Source organism: Protopterus annectens, chromosome 8.part0, assembly GCF_019279795.1.
Source record: "Protopterus annectens isolate FY-2018-M chromosome 8.part0, PAN1.0, whole genome shotgun sequence".
Classification (NCBI taxonomy): Eukaryota; Metazoa; Chordata; order Ceratodontiformes; family Protopteridae; genus Protopterus; species Protopterus annectens.
In genome coordinates, this window is record NC_056741.1 from 1880943194 (window position 1) to 1880963851 (window position 20658).

A 20658-nucleotide genomic window follows, 5' to 3' on the forward strand; every position below is an offset into this window, starting at 1 on the left:
GCACATATCTGTGTATAGGTTTTCACATGTAGTGTGTGTGTGTGTGTGTGTGTGTGTGTGTGTGTGTGTGTGTGTGTGTGTGTGTGTGTGTGTGCGCATATCTGTGTATGGGTTCTCACATGTAGTTCACGATGTCGATAGTGGTACCTGTATTATGACAATGTCAACACTTGATTTTCAGAATATAGCAGTCTCAGTACCATAATCTGCTGAAAGATTAGAAAGCACTTCCAAGCAAGGTAACTGCAGTAATTTTCCAGTACTGTTGCCACAGCACAGTATAAGAGGGGTGCTGCATTCCTGAGTGTGCTATCCTTCATATGAGATGTTGAACAGTGGGTCCATTTGTGGCCTCATCTGCCTGGGTTGGTGGTAGCATATGTGGATATATATGCTCTCATGGCACTTAATCAAAAAGAGTAGAGGTTCTTTAAACAAAGTAACATCATAAAAAATGTAAAAACACCCCCCTACTTAAAATAAAAACCTTTTGTCAACCTTCCTTCTTCCTTTTTTTATTTAGAAAAATATGCAATTATCAATCACAAATTTTATAACACCTTGGGCCAAATTCCAAACGAGTTGTTCTCAGTATAAGTTATGCATTCCTCTATAAGCCTGACCTGATTCCAAATGCCTTGATCTTGATGTTGGTGTAAGTGATTTACATATTTATAAAGCCTGTCTGTAAACAGGTTTACATAAAGGGCCAGAATCAGCAGATTTAGTCAGTTTCACTGAGAGCAAGTCTTTTGGAATCTGGACCCTTATATATTTTATCCACCCCACCCATTAATCTATAACCACTTTTCTACCTTTTTCTTATTTTATACTCATCCCATTTTAATTATACAAACTTTGTTGCGTCCAGCCAACCAAATATGTGAAATACATGCAAACAATTCTTTATGCATTATATCCCACTTTTGAACAACAGTTTCTAATAGATTTGTTTATTTATTTATTTATTTACCGGGATAAGTCCAACTGGGCAAGATTACCTGTTTTCAGCAGAGGCCAGGGGAGAAAAATCTCCAAACATAAATAAATTATAACAGTATCATCTGCGTAACATATGATTATAGATAATTTCACTAAGTTCATGTAAATCAGATTTGCCTCACAATTATTTATTTGTTGTTTTCCTTTAACATTCCTTATTATCAAACCAAAAGTATTGTGTTCATCAGGTATCTCTGATGTACCCCACATTAGCCTTCTCTCTATTTCGCTCTCTCTCTCTCTGCTTAACCAATCATTTACTAATATCTTTGTTAGTGCATTTTCATAAATAAATATTATCTGAAATGTGACACTGTTTTAAAATATTCCATAACTGATTATGACATATATCACATAACTTAATATTACATGAAATCAATTTTCCTTCAGTTTGGTTTTGTGTAATTTTGTATATTACTTCCTGAATTATAATCAACTTATCCCTTTTAAGTTTCCCCTTCATATACCTTCACCAATTATTTATTTTATAATATTATTTAACCACATTTGAGAAATTATTAAGGCTGTGTTATAATCCACATTACATATTGATATGGAACTCCAGTTACTTAATAGTTTCTTATCACCATTCTCTAAATAAGTCTAACAATACTTTTAGACATTTCTCTTGATATTAGGCCTTCATTCACCCATAGCCATATCACTTTATGATAATATTTCAATTCTTCTTTGCTCATTTTTCTGTAAAATGTGTAATCAGTACTATTTTCCTCCGGTACAGACTCAGTCCTTTCTCTTTGTATATGCCTTTATATAAACTTCTCAGTAGTTTTTTTTTTTCTCTGCTTATTATATCCATTGTTTGTCAAAATACGTTTAACTTCCCACGTACCAAAAAAAACTGTTTCTGTGCATACAAAGCTTAAAAAAAATTCTACAGCTTTAAATAGTTCTTGCTTATTAACTATCATACATTTTTCATTATGTGCATCTATAATCATACTTTTATTACACTTTATTTGCCTACTTAAGGGATTAAGCTCTTCCTTTCTAGCTTTAACAACATGTTTTGCATTAATAACATATTTCTTACATTTGTTTCACTCAACATCAATATTAATTTTGATTACTACGGCCTTCTCATTATTGCCTCCTTTAACATCCTCTAATTTCTAACCACAAAGGAAATAGCCAACACTGTAACAGATCCAGATGTACTGAGAATGAATCACTGCTCGTACGATAAGGATATAGTAAATATTTTATTCGAACCCAATCACGACAACAATTCCTGGTTAAGCGCTTTCAACTGTACCACAGTCTTCATCAGAACATCTAAGAACTGTGACAACTTCCTATATATACTCATCTCCTAATTGCTTAATAGTATAATTAATTTAAAAAACCGCCAAAAAAGCTTAAAGATACATTTCACATATATATTGACATGTTGAGTCCCTACACTACATAATGCATATAAAAACATTCTATAATATGTACACATATAATATATGAATACTAATAATATTATAATATATAAGGCATTATATGAAATTTTGTAAAATAGTATACTAAAACACATACAGAATGATACATAGACTACTTCCTATAAGGATATATAAAGTGCGTATGTATGGTGTAAAACCTACTATTATGAGTACATGATTTAATCTAAATATCAATAAAAAAGTTACACTAAAACATACTAAAACTATAAAATTGTATAAACGTCATCATACATCTAAAATTTGATAACTATAATTGTGAATATAAATATGCAACTACTATCATAAAAATATCAATAAATACAAATACCTATAACCATCCTATGCAAGGGCTAAAAAAGGTTTAATGCTAATGAATTCATTTAACCCCGGTGTTCTTGTAGAGTCAGTTAAAATTTGCCATCTCCTCTCATATTGTGCTAACTGCATTTTCCAATTTCCTCCATGTGGTGCACAAGTCACTTGGTCAATTATTGAAAACATAAAACTATGGTCTTTACCCTTTTCTAAGATGTGTCTATACAACGCGTTCTTAGTATCACATTTACGTATTTTATATTGATGTTCATATATATACGCTTTTTGAGCTGTCTTTCTGTCTTTCCTATGTAATGTGCATTGCATTTATTACACATCGCAATATAAACCACCTGTTTCGTGTTACAATTACCTGTCCTACATTTGATGGTAGTATGACAGATGTCACCCAACTTAATAATCTTTGCCAGGTTTATATATTTACATTGTTGGCATCTTCCACATTTAGATGTGCCTTTATATATATCGCTCACTTCCATTTTGCTGCTAGCTCTTTCTAGTAAACTTTTCATGTTTGGGGCTGTCTTGTATACACATTTCGGTTTGACTCCTAATATTTGTTCAACATCCATTGTGGTAATAACCTTCCAATGTCTTTCTAAAATTTCTCTTATAATATATGTACTAGGAGTGTATGTAAGAATACATACCCTTCCATTAAATTCTTTTTCTAAACATATCTGTTTGGCCATTTTATAACATCCCAACAATGGTTTGTACTTAGTTCCCCACTCTTTTTGCACATACTTAATAACATCAAAAACCATACTTTCAGGATAAGCTCTACTTATGAATAGATCCTTGATAACATTAAGCTCATCCTCCATGATGCACTTAGTGGATGACATTCTCGCTGCACGTATGCATTGCCCTTTGATCACATTTTTGAATATGTATGGGGGGTGGTTACTACTATAATGGATATAGTCATTCGAGAATGTAGGTTTTCTATAGATTCTTGATGTGAAACCTTGCCAGTCATGACTCAACAATACATCCAAATATGAAATTTCCTTAAAACTATAGTTATATATAAATTTTAAAAAATCTACAGTATTATTCAAAAATTCCATAAATTTATGTAATCTGTCCACCGATGCATTCCATAATATAAAAATGTCATCCAAATATCTGGCATAATATGTAATATCTTGAAAAAATTCGCTCTTAAACACATGTTCCGACTCCCATTCCAACATCACCAAGTTCGCGAAAATGGGAGCACAAGCGGCTCCCATAGCCACTCCCTTTGTCTGTCTGAAATATTCCCCTTGGAATAAAATGTAATTATGATCTAGTACTAGTAACATCATATCACATATTAAACAAATTTTATCCCATGAAAAATCCGTATACTTTCTCAGACTCTTCTCAAAACATTCTAAACCCTCCTCTTTCAGAATGCTGGAAAATAAGTCAATAACATCCACAGTGAGATAGATCAAATTTGCACTCCATTTATCATCAGTGATTTCTCCCAAAAATCTCCATGAGTCCTTCATTATATGTGGAATGTTATTGTAAATTTTCTTTAGCCATCTATCAATCAATTTGCCAATATTAAATGTTTTAGACCTAGATCCTGACACTATAGGTCGGAATGGTGGATGTTCTATAGATTTATGTACTTTAGGTATACCGACCATCTTAGCCAACACCGGGTAATCTGTTTTCAAAAAAGAATATGTGTCATTCGATATTCTATTGTCAATAAGATATTCTTCTATTATTAAGTCTATACGCTTATGTCCTATATTGATTTGATTTATGGAAATATTTTCATAATTACCTGAATCATATAATAGGTTGTGTATATCCTGAAAATATTCATCTGTATAAAAAATCACAGCCCCACCTCCTTTATCGGGTTTCATTACCCTTATATCTTTATTACACAAAATTTGGGATAAACTTTTTCTTTCCAACAATGAAAGATTATCTTGTAAGTTGTTCCCATAATTTCTCATCTTGTTATGTGTCCAATATACATCATTACATACTAGTTGTTCAAAATTGTGCACGTGTGGATTGGAGTTTGGTATATATGTGCTTTTCTTGGTAAGATCTGTACCCGCTATCCCCTTACTACATATATCATTGTCTTTATTCTTATCAAATTGTAAAGCTAAATTAAGCTTTCTACAAAACATTTTAATTTCCTTGATATTATCCACCAAATTCCATCCAACCATAGGTATGAACTTCATTCTCTTACTTAAAAGTTTAGCACATGTAATATCAATCTCTATCTCTGTATAGTTGAACACCTTAAAACCTTCGTATAAGATTATTTTTGGTTTTTGTATACCTAATCCACTCAAGCAGTCATTGTTTCCCTTCACATTATTAACAGAATGATCAACTTCCACAGACTTAGCAACTGTACTGATCAAGGGACTACATATTCGTTCCTCTACAGATCTGCTTAAGTCCTCTACCAGTGTTTCTGTACATTTCGTGCTGGGTAAAATCTCCCTCCCTGAAAATTTTCATCCCTAAATGAACTCTTGGATTGTTTTCTCTTAAACTGATACTTCTTGTAAGCTTCTGGGGCCCTAACACTAGGCCAAACATATGCCCTATCATTTTTATATGAATCCAGGTCACATGTCATTTTCCTATTTTTCCTTTCCACTATAGTATGTATATTATTATCTGCATTAGTGTATTGTTTCATATATAACTCCTTCCAATATTCATAATCCTTGTGTTTGGTAATGGTATTATTCATATTTTCCAATTCGTCTGCCAGTTTAATTAATTTTTCATCCTGATATTTAATTAACAATTTTATAAAAGCATATCCAAAACCATCAAATAATTAATTAAAATCTTTAACTATATCAGATGTGTATACAATGCCTAATGGTAGCTTAAAAAATCTTAAGCCTTTAGGTACTATTTTTAACTTAAGACATTTTGATAAATAATTGCAATCAATTTTAGTATTCTTAAATGCAACCAGTTTTTTACCAAAGCCAAAAATTAATTCCTTCAGGGATGTATATATACATTCTGTATTCAAACATTTGTCCTTAGCATTTCCCACATCCACTTCAAAAAAATCCTGACTGTCTCCTAAGAAATGTTCTATCATACATTCTTCATTAAACACTTTACCACTACATTTCTTTCTAGTTGCATTAAAAACATGGTCATCTCGTTTACCACAATATTGAATTTTACAAGGGCTAGAAACCACATATAAAATAGGATGTGTAACAGTACCTTTTGTGTCCAATGAATTCTTAGTCTTACTGTTAGCATATTTCTTAACAGGTAAAGTTTCCTTAGGGTGAGCCCCTGTGTAGTGCTTGTCTGCTCGTGCCCTACTAAAACTGAAGTCAAAAGTGAAATCCTGTTCAATGGTATTACATTGGCGTTCATTTAGTAACTGCTCATCTTCCTGATGAAACGAATCCAGCCCTGTAATACTGTCCGCTTTTCGACCCTCTGGTAAATCTATGTTAATATTGGAATCAAAATTGGTATCAAAGACACCGTCCGTGTCTCTTAATACTCTCGGGAAGGCACCGTCTGGTGTACAAACATTACCGCATCCATGCGGTTTGAAGACGGGGCTGCACGCATGCACATTCACTCCCTTACGCATGCTGACATCATCCGCTTCATCCTCTAGGCATAATGGAACGTCTTTAGATACCAAAACCTCCGTGGACACACGAGTCTCTGCTCCTACATCGTTATTAGTTACTAGATTCGTAACTAATACGAGTAATCTATGCACTTCACCCTGAAGTGCTGTTACATCCGCTCTCAGTTCATTAAAATCATCCCTCAACAATGAAGCAGCAGGGGAATTCATCCTCTCAGCCATCCGAAAAGAAACTTAGAACCACAAAGGAAATAGCCAACACTGTAACAGATCCAGATGTACTGAGAATGAATCACTGCTCGTACGATAAGGATATAGTAAATATTTTATTCGAACCCAATCACGACAACAATTCCTGGTTAAGCGCTTTCAACTGTACCACAGTCTTCATCAGAACATCTAAGAACTGTGACAACTTCCTATATATACTCATCTCCTAATTGCTTAATAGTATAATTAATTTAAAAAAACGCCAAAAAAGCTTAAAGATACATTTCACATATATATTGACATGTTGAGTCCCTACACTACATAATGCATATAAAAACATTCTATAATATGTACACATATAATTCTCAGTACATCTGGATCTGTTACAGTGTTGGCTATCTCCTTTGTGGTTCTAAAAAAAAAATGGTTTGAAGAACCGGAATTTGTAAATCGAGATGGTATACCGAAATTGGAGCCTGCAGTTCCACTAACACTGAAGGAGCAGATTTCCAGGTATGATAGGCTCTGTACAAAATACAGAGCGTTACAGCTTGATAATCTGTTTTTAAATCGCTCAAAGGAACTGAAGCAGGTGCCGAAGGGGCTTCGCTTATGGAAGCTACCTATGGGCGTTGAGGTTGATTCTGTGGTTTACAAAGAGTTAACGGCTTTGTTCGATAAGACTGGATTGGATATGTTAAGTATTATTGTTAAGAACAATTGTATTAAGCTAACATCACTTCGCGAGGACATATCTAAGCTTCATAATAGTATTACAGCAGACTTATTGTTTTTTCAATATGAAGCTAGCTTTAACAAAGTGACCAGAAATTTAAAAAATTTTGTGGACAAAAACATGGCGCTCAAGTGTAAGAAACTTGCAAGGGATACTGCAGACTATCAGTGTAATAGCGCTTACCCACCTGGTAACACCAGGGTAAGAGGAGGTGTAAATTCCAAATTTCATTTTAATTTTGACACAAACAGTATTCCTCCTCATGGCAATCGTTTTAATTCTGTTCAGAATGAGGAAGTACTGGAGGGTGACAACAATGACATGTACGAGCAGGGGTTTGAAGGGGTTGATTTTTTGGATCCACCCCTAGGACCGCGCAGGTCCGAGAGATTGTTAAACAGAGCACAAAAGATGGTGTTTGTGGACAAACAGCAATGGGGCTGGGGGAGGGATACACACAAGAGGGTTTATTGAATGATACCTACGCTCCTTGTTCTGTGCTTGATACTGCATTCAATCGGACTGAAAACATTGTTGCTCCTGAACTGAATGTTTTTGTCAATGAGTTGTGTGTTGGTGGAGGGGGTGTTGTTAGTGTGGCATTGTGTGGATGTGTACACGAGAATGAAAATGCAAATGAAAATGAAAATGAATATGAAAATGATGTCTATGGTTTGGACACTGTGGCTGATGAAGTAGTTTTGAACTTGCATGATTCTAATATGAACGAGGTGTCTGATAGAGTAATGGATATTGAACAGGTTACTCTTGTAGACGTGACAAACAATAATAGGTCTGAAGTTTTTAATCAAAATGCTGTTAATATGGAATTTTCCAACATGGAGCTAGGATTGACTTGTCAAATTTTGCAGAAGTTTGTTTTTTTTATTTATAATTATACTGATAAGGAAATTAGTGATGTGTATTTTGATTTATTTACAAAGGGCATTAATTTTGTGCCAAGTTTTAAATTAGATGTGGCTCAGTTATTGATTAACTTGAAATTGTTTATTAGGAAATTAAATTTGGAGATGCATTTTCATGGCAACAAGCATGTGCACATGAATGGTGAGGAAATAGGGAATAAGGTACTACTAAAAAGGAAAAGTACCTTTACTCCTCCACCATTTAGTGAGTTTGTTGCCCTTGAAAAATTATTGGATTTTGAATTTAGGAAGATATGTAGTAGTAGGTACATGGAGATTGATAATTTAACAGTGCAGGAAAGGCTTTTGTTGAAAGAATTAAGAAATGCTGGTAATATCAGGTGTATGAAACCTGATAAAGGTGGCGGAATGGTTTTAATGAGTAAGATTGATTATATTGCATCTATGATGTCTATACTTGAAGATGAAAAAACATACAAAAGGGTATCTAGAAACGAAATTAATATTGCTTACAAAAAGATTGACTTGTTTTTGTTAGATGCCCTTTTTCAAGGTGCAATAACTGAAGTTGAATATGATTACTTGGTGGTAAAAAACCCTATTTTACCTTGCATTTTTGGGATCCCCAAGGTCCACAAAGGTACAGTTAACTTGCAATTTAGGCCTATTGTGGCCGCCAAGGGTTCTAAAACTGAACCCTTGGCTTCCTTTGTTGATGCTATGTGTAAGGAAGTGCTTGTAGGGGTCCCCCATGTGTTGAGAGACTCATGGCATTGCCTTGAGAGATTGAGAGAGGTGAAGGAAAATAATGATTTATATGGTTTTTTAACCATTGATGTAGTGAATTTGTTTTCTACCATCCCCCACCTTGAAGGATTAGAGATGTTCCGAGAGAGCCTAAACATGTGTACCAATATTGATAAGAGCAGGATTGATTTACTTTGTGAATTGATGGAAATAGTCCTTTTGAACAATTTTCTTAAATTTGAAGGGGAGATGTTTCAGCAAAGCTCAGGTGTAGCAATGGGCGCTAGATGCGCCCCAATTTTTGCGAATATGGTTCTTTTAGCATGGGAAAGAGCATTTGTTTTTCCATCCAGATTCATGCAGAATATAATTTTATACAATAGGTTTTTAGATGATTTACTTATTATTTGGAAAGGAGAAGAGTATGGGGCAGTTGAGCTTGTTGAATATCTGAACAGTACCACTAGCTTTTTGAAATTCACGTTTGAGTGGAACAAGGATAGGATCAATTTTTTTAGATATTACAATACTCAAGAGTGCGGAAGGTTTATCTAGCACCATTTATAGAAAAGAAAGTTATTCCAACTCATTGTTGCACTTCAAGAGCTGTCACCCTTACCACCAGAGGAAGGGTGTGGCTAAGGGACAGATGGTGCGGATTTCTAGGCTAGTGAGTGACGATATTTTGTTCAAACAGGAAATGTTTAAATTGATTGGCATGCTTACTGATAGGGGGTATCCGTTAAAATTGTTATTGAATTTAAAAAGAGAGATTTGTAGAAAAAGAATTTCGTTATATTCACCAATTTTGAATAAAGTAAGTGTGGTGGATGTGAGGGTGAATAGTTACGAAGTACCCAATGTATCAGCTTCTTTGGGATCAAGTTTTATTTTAAAATTCAATGAGAAAGCCACAGAAATTATATTAGTTTTACGTAAGATGTGGGAATATTGTTTAAGTGGTACTACTAAGGAGATTGTAGGTATTAGTCCCAAGATAGTTTTTAGTAAGGGTGATAATTTGAAAGGAATATTAGAAAGGGAGGTCAGGAATAGGACATCTAAGATGTCAAAATGTGGTTGTTGTAGAGGCTGCAGGTACATTGCGGAGGGCACGTATGTTTGTGTTAAAGGGTATGGGCATACTTTGCCTTGCCCGGGTTCTTGCAATTGTAATACAAAGAATTTGGTGTACGTGGCCTCATGCATAACCTGCGATGCATTTTATGTGGGCATGACTACCCGTAAACTGCGTGAAACGATTGTTGAGCATGTTAGAGCAGTTAAGAATAAGGACCCACACAATGCACTATACCTCCATAGTACTACTTGTAGGGGGTTTAAAAAGTTTGTATTTTTTATAATAGATAGGGTTGTTACTGAGCAGGGAGGTGATGTTAGCAATAGAGTAGCATTTTTAGAAACAATATGGCAGTTGAGATTAAATGCCACAAGGCAACCGGGTATAAATGATTATATCTCAATAAAACCAGTCTTGAAGCACAGGGCCAGTATTATATAGTATTATATAGTTTACATTAAGGATGATATGAAGGAAAGATGTATATGTGTATTAACACTCATATATAACAAAATGTAATTTTTTAATATGTGATTTTTGTAAGTGAATTTTTATATGTGATTTTTGCACAAGAACTTCTATGTTAATTTTTAAAAGTGATTTTTTTTAAAATTGATATACATTGTTGAAACGAGTTAGTTGTATAAAACTGGTGTAATAATTGTTGTTTGATTGAATGGGTGTGTGAATTAATTAATTGAATGGGTTTGTGATGTCATTTAGTTTTTTGTATAAAATGGTTATGTTGTTTTGTGACACTGACTCTGAAGAAGCCAATTATTTGGTGAAAGCGCTTAGTCGGTGTGTATTAAAGACATACTTTCCTAGACTTGGTGTGGTTGCTGGTCACTTGAAGCAGTTGTCGTGAATTTTTTATTCTCATTACTTTACCCTGACTTGGGAGTTGGTTTGTTTTGATGCATTATGTAGTGTAGGGACTCAACATGTCAATATATATGTGAAATGTATCTTTAAGCTTTTTTGGAGGTTTTTTAATTTAATTATACTATTAAGCAATTAGGAGATGAGTATATATAGGAAGTTGTCACAGTTCTTAGATGTTCTGATGAAGACTGTGGTACAGTTGAAAGTGCTTAACCAGGAATTGTTGTCGTGATTGGGTTCGAATAAAATATTTACTATATCCTTATCGTACGAGCAGTGATTCATTCTCAGTACATCTGGATCCTCTAATTTCTGCCATCGTCATCATAAATTTCTTTTTTACACTTATGCTATAAGCATTCTACATTAAGATGCACAGTCTTATATTTTCTTTAGTAATCAACCCATCACTCTAAAAATTTCCTAAAAAAATCTCTAATATATAAATGTTCTGTAAATAATACCTGCATTTCATCTTGTAACACCTGTAGTTTTGAGTAGTACCTGGTTAATCTTATATCACTTGTCTTATTCAATAATAAACTATCTGTGTCCAAAAGCAGCCCATAATCCTACATGATTAAAAGACCCATAAAGTAAAATGCCAGTATTTGCTTCCTTTAATCTCTCCAAGAATAGCTAAAGTCAGTTGCGGTCCATACCTCCCCCTCATAAGTATGTTTATGTTGCTGTCTCAGATTGACAAAACTGGGAAAAAACATTCTTCACGTACTTTAACTTCTCTCTCATTCTTTATTTTCTTCTCCTAATATCACAATTAAAGTCTGCCAAAATCAGTATATTCATGCTAGCATTCAAATGCTTTTCAAGTTCTTGAAAAAAAGTTGTTCGTTTACTACCCAATACAAATTCATAAACTACCATAAGTCTTATTACTTGTCATTTAATACAACTATCTAATTTTGCTAACCTTCCACCCATAGAGCTTATAATCTTACCTCCCTATATTTACTTTAACTGTTCTTTTGGCTTTAAGCTATATAATGTGTATCTAATAAGCATATTATATCATATTTTAATTGTTTACACCATTATACCACAGCAATTATTTTGTTTTCATTTCTTATACTGTTCACATCAAGGAATTTTACATAAAGCCTACTTTTTTTGTATCAGTTTGTCTTTTAAGCCATTTTTTCTTATTCTTTCTCTGACATGATTACCTATAGTAAAATCTTTCATTCTATTTATTTTATGTATATTTTCAATCTCTTTAGATTTTTGACATCTTTATCATTTTCTCCTTCATCTACAGAAACGTTTTCCTCCCCTTCCCCTTTTTTATTTTAACAAGTTAACTCAGCTTGCACAATTTGCTCTAAATTTTTATTTTGAACATTTTCATTTTGAATGTTCTCATTTTCTTTAAAATAGCCATAAAACCAACATTCATTAGATTTGCAATACCTGCAACATGTCTTACAGTTTTTGCTGAGTGGTCTACCTGTTCACACACATTACATTGTATTTTGCTACATTCATTAACCAAATGATCTTCTGCAGCTCAACCCCCCCCCCCCCCCACACACACACACACAAACACATTTTAAGCTGTCCTGAATTTGTAACAGTTCCTTTGATTTCATTAACTCTAATTACACTTTGAATATGCACCACAATGTCTTCATTTTCTTTCAGTTACCCATATTTCCTATATCCCAGTCCAAATCTTACTCCCATCATATAACTTGTCCATAGACTGCACAGAATGACATACAGAAAGAAAGCAGGACTTGATGTCCTCTGTTCTGGGTCATTATAGCAAAATAAATGATTATTCTGTTTTTGGTGCTGGTGTAACTCCCTGAAAAAATATTCATTCCACAGATACTCCTGCTTCTTTAAGTTGACTGCAAACACACATTTGTCTCTTGATTCAAATGTCTCAAAAGTCACATTAAAAAAAACTGCTCTTTTCCAAAATTAATTAAGGAGCAAATGTATGATATTCTTAATCCTAATAGCACAATAATTTTGTTAAAAAAATACATACCTGTAAATGGCCAAGTCTTTTTTGAAGACATTTTTACTGTTAGAATTCTTTTCTACTAAATAATGTACCCCTTTCTTCTCTACAGCAGTGGTCATCCCTGCATATGTTCTTCTTACAGGCACTTTCTCTCACATTTCCTGTGACTGTGGGTGCAGTGGTGTTTGCTGATCACCTTTCCACTGTAAAATAAGTTCCAGCCTTCTGGTTCCCCATCCTTCATTCTCCTGGACCACTTCAACATCCTGCAACCATGGAATAGCACTACTGTCCATACTCACTCACCAGTCAACCTAAAACAGTCTCTTCCAAACATCCTTTTACAAGTGCTATAAACAACTATCTAAACAATTGGCAAGTAGGCTGATGCCTTCTCATTTATAACTGCTGGCTCTAACATTTTTTTCCACAGACTCTTCTTTGCTGTGGTGCATCTTGTAGCACTCCTCATGCTTCTCCTCCTTCATCTCATTTCTCATGCCCCGCCTCTTCCATCTTACTCCTCATGTTCCTCCTCCTCCATCTCACTCCTCATGTTCCGCCTCCTCCATCTCACCCCTCATGCTCATCCTCCTCCTCCATCTCACTCCTCATGTTCTGCCTCCTCCATCTCACCCCTCATGCTCATCCTCCTCCTCCATCTCACTCCTCATGTTCCGCCTCCTCCATCTCACTCCTCATGCTCATCCTCCTCCTCCATCACACCCCTCATGCTCCTCCACCTTCATATCACTCCTCATGCTCTTCCTCCATCATCTCACTCCTTGTATTGCTACCCACTGACTTGCAAACAGGATAAGAGTAAGGGAAATTTAGAATTTCCCTGGCCAAATCTCTGCTAGACAGTATGAATACCACTCCAGGACTCCCATGAAAAGAGGCCATTGGCCTAGTGTGACTACCATGGTCAACAAAATATAAATAAAATAGATAAATAAAAATGTCAACAATTTATTTTGAAGAAATATATAACTGGGTTGTTCATAATGGTGGGAGTGTATGTGCAAGTGCTTGTGAATTATGGTTAGAATAAGGGTTAGGTAAGAGGATATAGCTTTACTGCCATGCGTGTGTGTGTGTGTGTGTGTGTGTGTGTGTGTGTGTGTGTGTGTGTGTGTGTGTGTGTGTGTGTGTGTGTGTTTGTGTGTGTGGTGTGTATGTGTTGCATGCGTGCTTCCTCATTTTGTGTGTGCTTGTGCATCTGCATTTGTGCAAGTATGTTTGCATGTGTGAGCATGTGCCTGTGCCTGCATGCATGTGTGTGTATGATTGTCTGGAAATTGTCTGCTAAATGCTGGAGTTATTCAGCTAACCAATTCAAAGAGACACAGACTTGACAGCAGCTGGCACTGTCTGGTTCACCTTTGCACCTTTGCAAATGTTTTTCTTTTTTTTCCTGAGGTACATTTTCATTTCAGGATATTCAGATTTTCTAGAAATGCAACAAAGCCTGATGGGAGAAACACATATTTTAAATAAGCAAATAAATCCCTCCTGCATACTTTATCAAGTGACTTTTCAGTGTTTACAAAGTTCTTATAGTTTTAATGAAGTTAGAATGAGATGAGATTTCTACTTCATTTAGTACAAAGTCCATGATTGTGTGTAAAGGAAGAAAGCTTGCAAGTTTCTTAAATATATTTGGCTATATACATGTACATCATTCATAATTAATGTTTTGGAATAAATTATGTTTGTAATGCCAATATAAAGCCATTGATGGATTTTTTTATTCATTCATTTACTTACTTATTTATTTTTGCTTTCCCTTTGCTAACCTCTAGGTCTGAGTAGAGTCTGCCCACAACCCTTTGCCTTATTCATTCACTTTGGTGATATATAGCTGCTTGAGACACTCCAAAGGTTGTTAAACTTCATGAGTTATTGTGTTGTGTATGACCTGCATGATATTCTCTCACATGTTGAAATATTATGTGAAATAACATGGATGCAGGAAGCATAGATGTGCTTCTCTGCATCTATTCTACTGTAAACGTCTGTTTAGAGCTTCTTCTGGAGTGAATCTGGACTGAAGAGATTTTAGAAGGTTTGAGTAATGGGATCGTCATTACCATTTTCCACAACTGATAAAACTTGATGGCTGCATTAATCTTATCCATCCGCAGGGAAATTCTTAACACACATTCCTTTAAATGGTCATCTTTCTATTGCCAATGACATTATCCATTCAAACCGTCTCAGAGAAAATATGATTTTCACTGTGAAAAAGATAAAAAAAGCATCAATAGAAGCATTACGATATGTTTATGAATTTTTCTGATCAAAGGTGTCGGAATCCATCAGTCAGAATACTATGTTGGAAATCCCGGTGAAATTTGGCCATCCATCCAAGTTCATCAAAGTACTGAAACTTTTTTTATGACCAGATGACTCTCAGACTCTTCTACAGTGATTGAAAGACAGTACTCTCAATATCCACAGTGGACATAAGGAAGGCTAAATGATAACGCCATTCATATCTCCTGTCTTTTTATCAGTCATCTTTTGTCCTCTTCAAAGACTACCTTGCAACTGGACATGGCACAGAATACATTAGCAGATGATTCTTCAGCCAGAGTTTCAGGGTATCTGTCACTGATGGTCAGCAGATTGGTGACTGTGCCATCCTTGTGTAAACCATGACTAACTAATAGACCAGAGCTGTTCAACCTTTTTTGCCTAAGGGCCACTTATTGTACAGTTCAGCGGGTACTTACCATATTTGGCAAGGTTTGGGGGACACATGTCCATGTCCAACATGTATTTGTCAGTTTAAAACAGTTTATTGGAGGACATACCAAGGGCGGATAACATTTTTGGTGATCTGGACTGTGGCCTTGGGCCACCTATTGGACACCCCTCTACTAGACTATACCAAGTAAAATGAGAATAAAGCAAACCTGCGTGTTGTTGAAGGTGGTCCAAATAAACAATACAAATGATACAGAAGAACTCAGACGCACCACCAGAGTGAACCAAAAGCTTAAAAGCTTAAAAATATATTATGTCCTTTAATAAATTTAAAAATGAACCAAAATAAACCACAAAATCCCAGGATAAGCGCTTTTGGCCTTAGCCTTCTTCAGATCCTTACGTAACAAATGTAATTTCGTAGCATAAAAAGTAGCTGTAGCCAATCACTTATTTATCGTTGGTCAGCACCTCCTTATTTAACCTATTATATCTTCTTATTGTTCAGCCTGTCCTTGAGTAGGTTGAGATAAACCCCCTCCCTTTTCACCAATCATAAGTTTATGGGGGAGTTGTCCTTTCAAAATGGGCTTTACCGGCACTATCTCATTCAATCCTGGAAGACGATCGGCTCTTAAGTCCATAATCCAATGAGCTTCTACTGTTTCCATTATATTGTATAGATCGCCACCTCTTTTAATCTCTTTTACTAAATCTAATGCCATGAAAATAAAAGAATTGCCTGATGAACCCATAACATGATTAGCGAAAGCATTAGTCTTCACACAGCCAATTATATCCCGAACATGGCAAAGAATCTTTTCTTTAAAATGCCTCTTATCTTACCAATATAAAATGCTGAACAAAGTCTGCAAGTTGTTATATAGACAATGTTCCTATTATTACAGTCAGCATAGCTTCCATAATGTAAATCCTTATTCATGACTGGATGAAAAAGTTACTGGTATTTATGAAAGGGCATGCCTTACGTTTGCCACATCTATAAGTGCCCTTTTTCATGGCGATTTTGGGTGTTGGAGGAAAACCGTCTTTCTGGCATAAAAGTCTGTTTAGATTCTTTTTATTTTTATAAACAAACTGGGGAGCATCTCCTACTATCTTGCTGAGGTTGTCATCTATTGTAAGGATGGAACAATATTTTCTGATGACTTAACATACTTGTGAAGTATCTGTGCTAAATGTCAGAGTGGATCCAAGATGCTTATCATCAGATGCTCATTGTTCCTTGAATTTAATTTTTTTCTTTTTCTTAGAATATTATGCAAGGCCTTTCATTTTTCTCAACTCTTCAGTCTTTTCAGGGTCTATCTTGAAATCTGTATAATTATAGTCTCTATAAAGAAAATTATTAGCCAACGTCTCATGTTCTTGTGCAAAGGTCTCATCTTTTGTAACAACTTGGTTATCCACAATATTCAAAAAGACATGCCTGGGATGCATGCAAGCTTTGTGTAATAGGTGATTTTTCCATGTATTTTATCTGTAAAGGCAAGTATCAATACCCATTATTGGGTCTAAATACAGCTTCACATCAAGAACCTCAATTTCTATACTGGAGGTATGTACCTCAAACTCCAAAAATGTTGTAGTAGTACTCAGATAATCAATGAACTCTAGAAGAAGTTGCTCACTCCCTTCCCATAGAAGGAATATATTATCCACAAAACGGCCATAAACGATTAAATTCGTATTCCATAGATTGGAGCTATATCAAATATGGTCCAATTCCCATTGAGCCAACACCAAGTTCGAGGAACTATTAGGACATGGAGTGCCCATGGCTACTCCCCATCTTTGTCAATATTAATTATTGTCTTACACAAATACATTGTGATCCAAGACCAGGTCTAGAAGCATACAAATCTATTGGTTATTGACCTGATCAGAACAGGCAAATCTCCTTATAACTTCCACCCAAATTCATTGGGTATCACCATAAATAAGCTGTGTATGTCCATGGTGACCATTAGTATACCTATATATTCTTTTCAATTGCTCATTGACTTGTATAATTTTTCTAGGAACTGGCCAGTGTTGCTCAGTACTGTGGTCACTTGTGGTATAAGTTTCTTTAGTTCATCTTCAAGTTAAATAGATATTGGTTTCATGATCTACCCTCTCCCTGAGACTATAGGTCTCATAGGTGGATGTATTGAGTCCTTATGTATTTTTGGTAAACCACTTATCACAGGTATCATGGGATGAATAATTTCAAAGAAATCATGTAGCCTCTTAGATAAGCTTCTCCTCAAGAACATGTCTAGAAGATTATCTCGTACTTTACTTATAATCCTGTCAACTTCTCTTATTGAAACCTGCTCATAAGTTGTTCTATCACATAGCATTTCTTCCATTTTAGTCCAATATTTAATGGAATTCATGATGACAATACCTCCCCCCTTGTCTGCTGGTTTGATCACAATCGTATCATTACTAATTAGTTCTTGTAAAGCCTTTTTTTTTATCATAACTTAAATTGTAGAAACAGCTATTATGTTCATGTCTGAGGAGTGCTACCTCATTTTCACACAGCTGAACAAAAGTTTCCACTGCCGGATGAAGTATACGGGTAAAACTACTGGGTTTATTGTAATTTAACATGGTATTTGATTCTCTATTGCCAAATATATGCTTCAGTGTAATATTCCTTCCAAAGCAATTGATGTCTGTAGTGAATTCATTCAGCCTTGAATGAAAAGAAGGTATAAAGCTTAGGCCTTTTTCTAAAATTTCAATCTGTTCTTTATTCAAGGTATAATCTGAAATGTTAAAAACCAAAGAGTCAGCACTTTTTAATTTACTATTCAACTGCTTGTTTTCCTTTTTTTCCTTGCTCTGCTCTGAGGTCTGTTTGTTTGGGGACGTTTACTGTTTGATTATACCAGGTATGTTTTACAGGAAGACTAGGACTAATATTAGTCCTCATGTAGATCAAGGTTCTCTATCAGTCTGATTAAGGTCTTGTAAAATGACCAGGTTGACATTACTGTCATAGGACAGGGCATGTGGCCATTTAGGAGGTTTCCCTGATTTGATAGTACTCTCTCCTTAAAGGTGAAAATGATGTAATGTCAAGTTTAGCACAAGATCAGATGTGACCACATATCCATTGTCATAAAGATTTTTCTGGGTCTTCACAGACTATGACATATAGAGGACCAAGACAAATCCAGGTACACAGTATGGTTATCATCTGTACTCTTGTTTGTGGGTGCAAAAAAACTGTATAACCTACATCCATCTATTCTAGAGAGTTTGAAGAGGTATCACCAATGATACCACCATAAAATCCTTTGCGTCATGTGGAATGAACACTGCACATGCAACAGCATTTCTGTTGATGTTAGCATCAGTTGCATACAGAATTATTTTCAGAAATGAATTCCGTTGCAATGGACACTATGCTTTGATCTCTTACATTTGAATTGTAAAACACACACTATTTCCTTAGCTCATTTATAGCCATGAAGTTCAGGGTGATAGAGATAATGCTAACAAGATGCACTAAACATATACCATTAAAATGAATGGAAACCATCAAACAGAAGCTGTTGACCCACAAGTAACTGATCTAAGCATTACTACAACCATCGTTAAGCAGTACATGTGTTGTTATAAAAGGAAATCTGTTATCCTTTTATAGGTTGTAAGAAGGAAAGATAATTAATTAATCCCTGTCAGAAAGGTAGCTGTCCCATGTGGAAACATCTAGAAGTTTTTAGGCAGATCACAGGCTTCAGAACTGCTATTATCTTCAGATAAAGGAATCATTCACAATATGATAGCGACACTTAGGGAGTCAAAAGGGGGATTTTACAAGTCTTGCAGAATCTCATACTTATTACTAGATTTCATACAGGTCTGCTTTATTTTCTTTGCTAAAAGAGGAAGATGCAATGAGAAGAAAATATATTGTATTTGTTAGCGATACAAGTCAATATATCAAGTTAAGAGTGTCAGTGTATTTCATAAGGGATAACATTTTGTTTTCGAGGTTGCAGGACTCACATTTATTTGTGTTATATTTCTGATAAGTAGCCCTAATGTCTGATAATGGTGTGACTGAATACCAAGGCTTTCACAAGGGCTAAATATTGCAGTGGGGGTTTTAGAGAATTCACTATAATATATGTGTTTGGAAAGAGAGGGTAGTCATCAGATGCAACATTTGTAACTCTTGTTTGTTATTCAAGCCAAATTTAAAGTAATTTCTTTTCAGTAAACAGGAAACATACTTCCAAAGTTAATGGTGACATTGTCATTGTTTATTTCAACCTACAGGCATAGCAGGAAGTAATGTGATAACTTGCAGACAGTATATACATTTTAAAGAAGAGTCAGTTTCTTTGCTTCCAAGGAAACTATCAATGCAAAAATAAATGAGAAATATAGGTGTGACAATAGGTATATTCTGTGCTATTGGCTGTGTCTGAATGCTTGTATCTTGAAAACTAAGAGACTGAAGAATAGATAAATAGTATCGGTTATGTAGTATTGAATGGATTATGGCTCGTGGATGTAGTATTTGCTTTGAACAATAGTGCCTTAAAATCTTCATTAATAATTAGGTGTGTGTGTGTGTGTGTGTGTGTGTGTGTGTGTGTGTGTGTGTGTGTGTGTGTGTGCTGTAAAATATTAGATTTAGGAGATTAATTTCCTAACAGTCATAGAACTGCATATTAAGCCAACTAAAGACTTTCAAGAACACATGAGTCAGTAAAAGTTGTGAATGTTACAGCTGTAATTAAAATTTTTAATTGTTATTTATTTCTTAACTGAGTAATTTTAAGTGGACCACTATGCCTTTTCAGCCTCAACCTGAGCTACAAGTGAAGAAGTGAATGCAAATGCATAGATACAGACACCTTAAAGTACCAATTCAACCAAGGAGTTTTGGGTATATAATAGAAAAACACAGTAACAGGAGAAAAACTATGTGGACAGTGAAAATAACACACAAAATCCTCACAGATGATAATGAAAGATC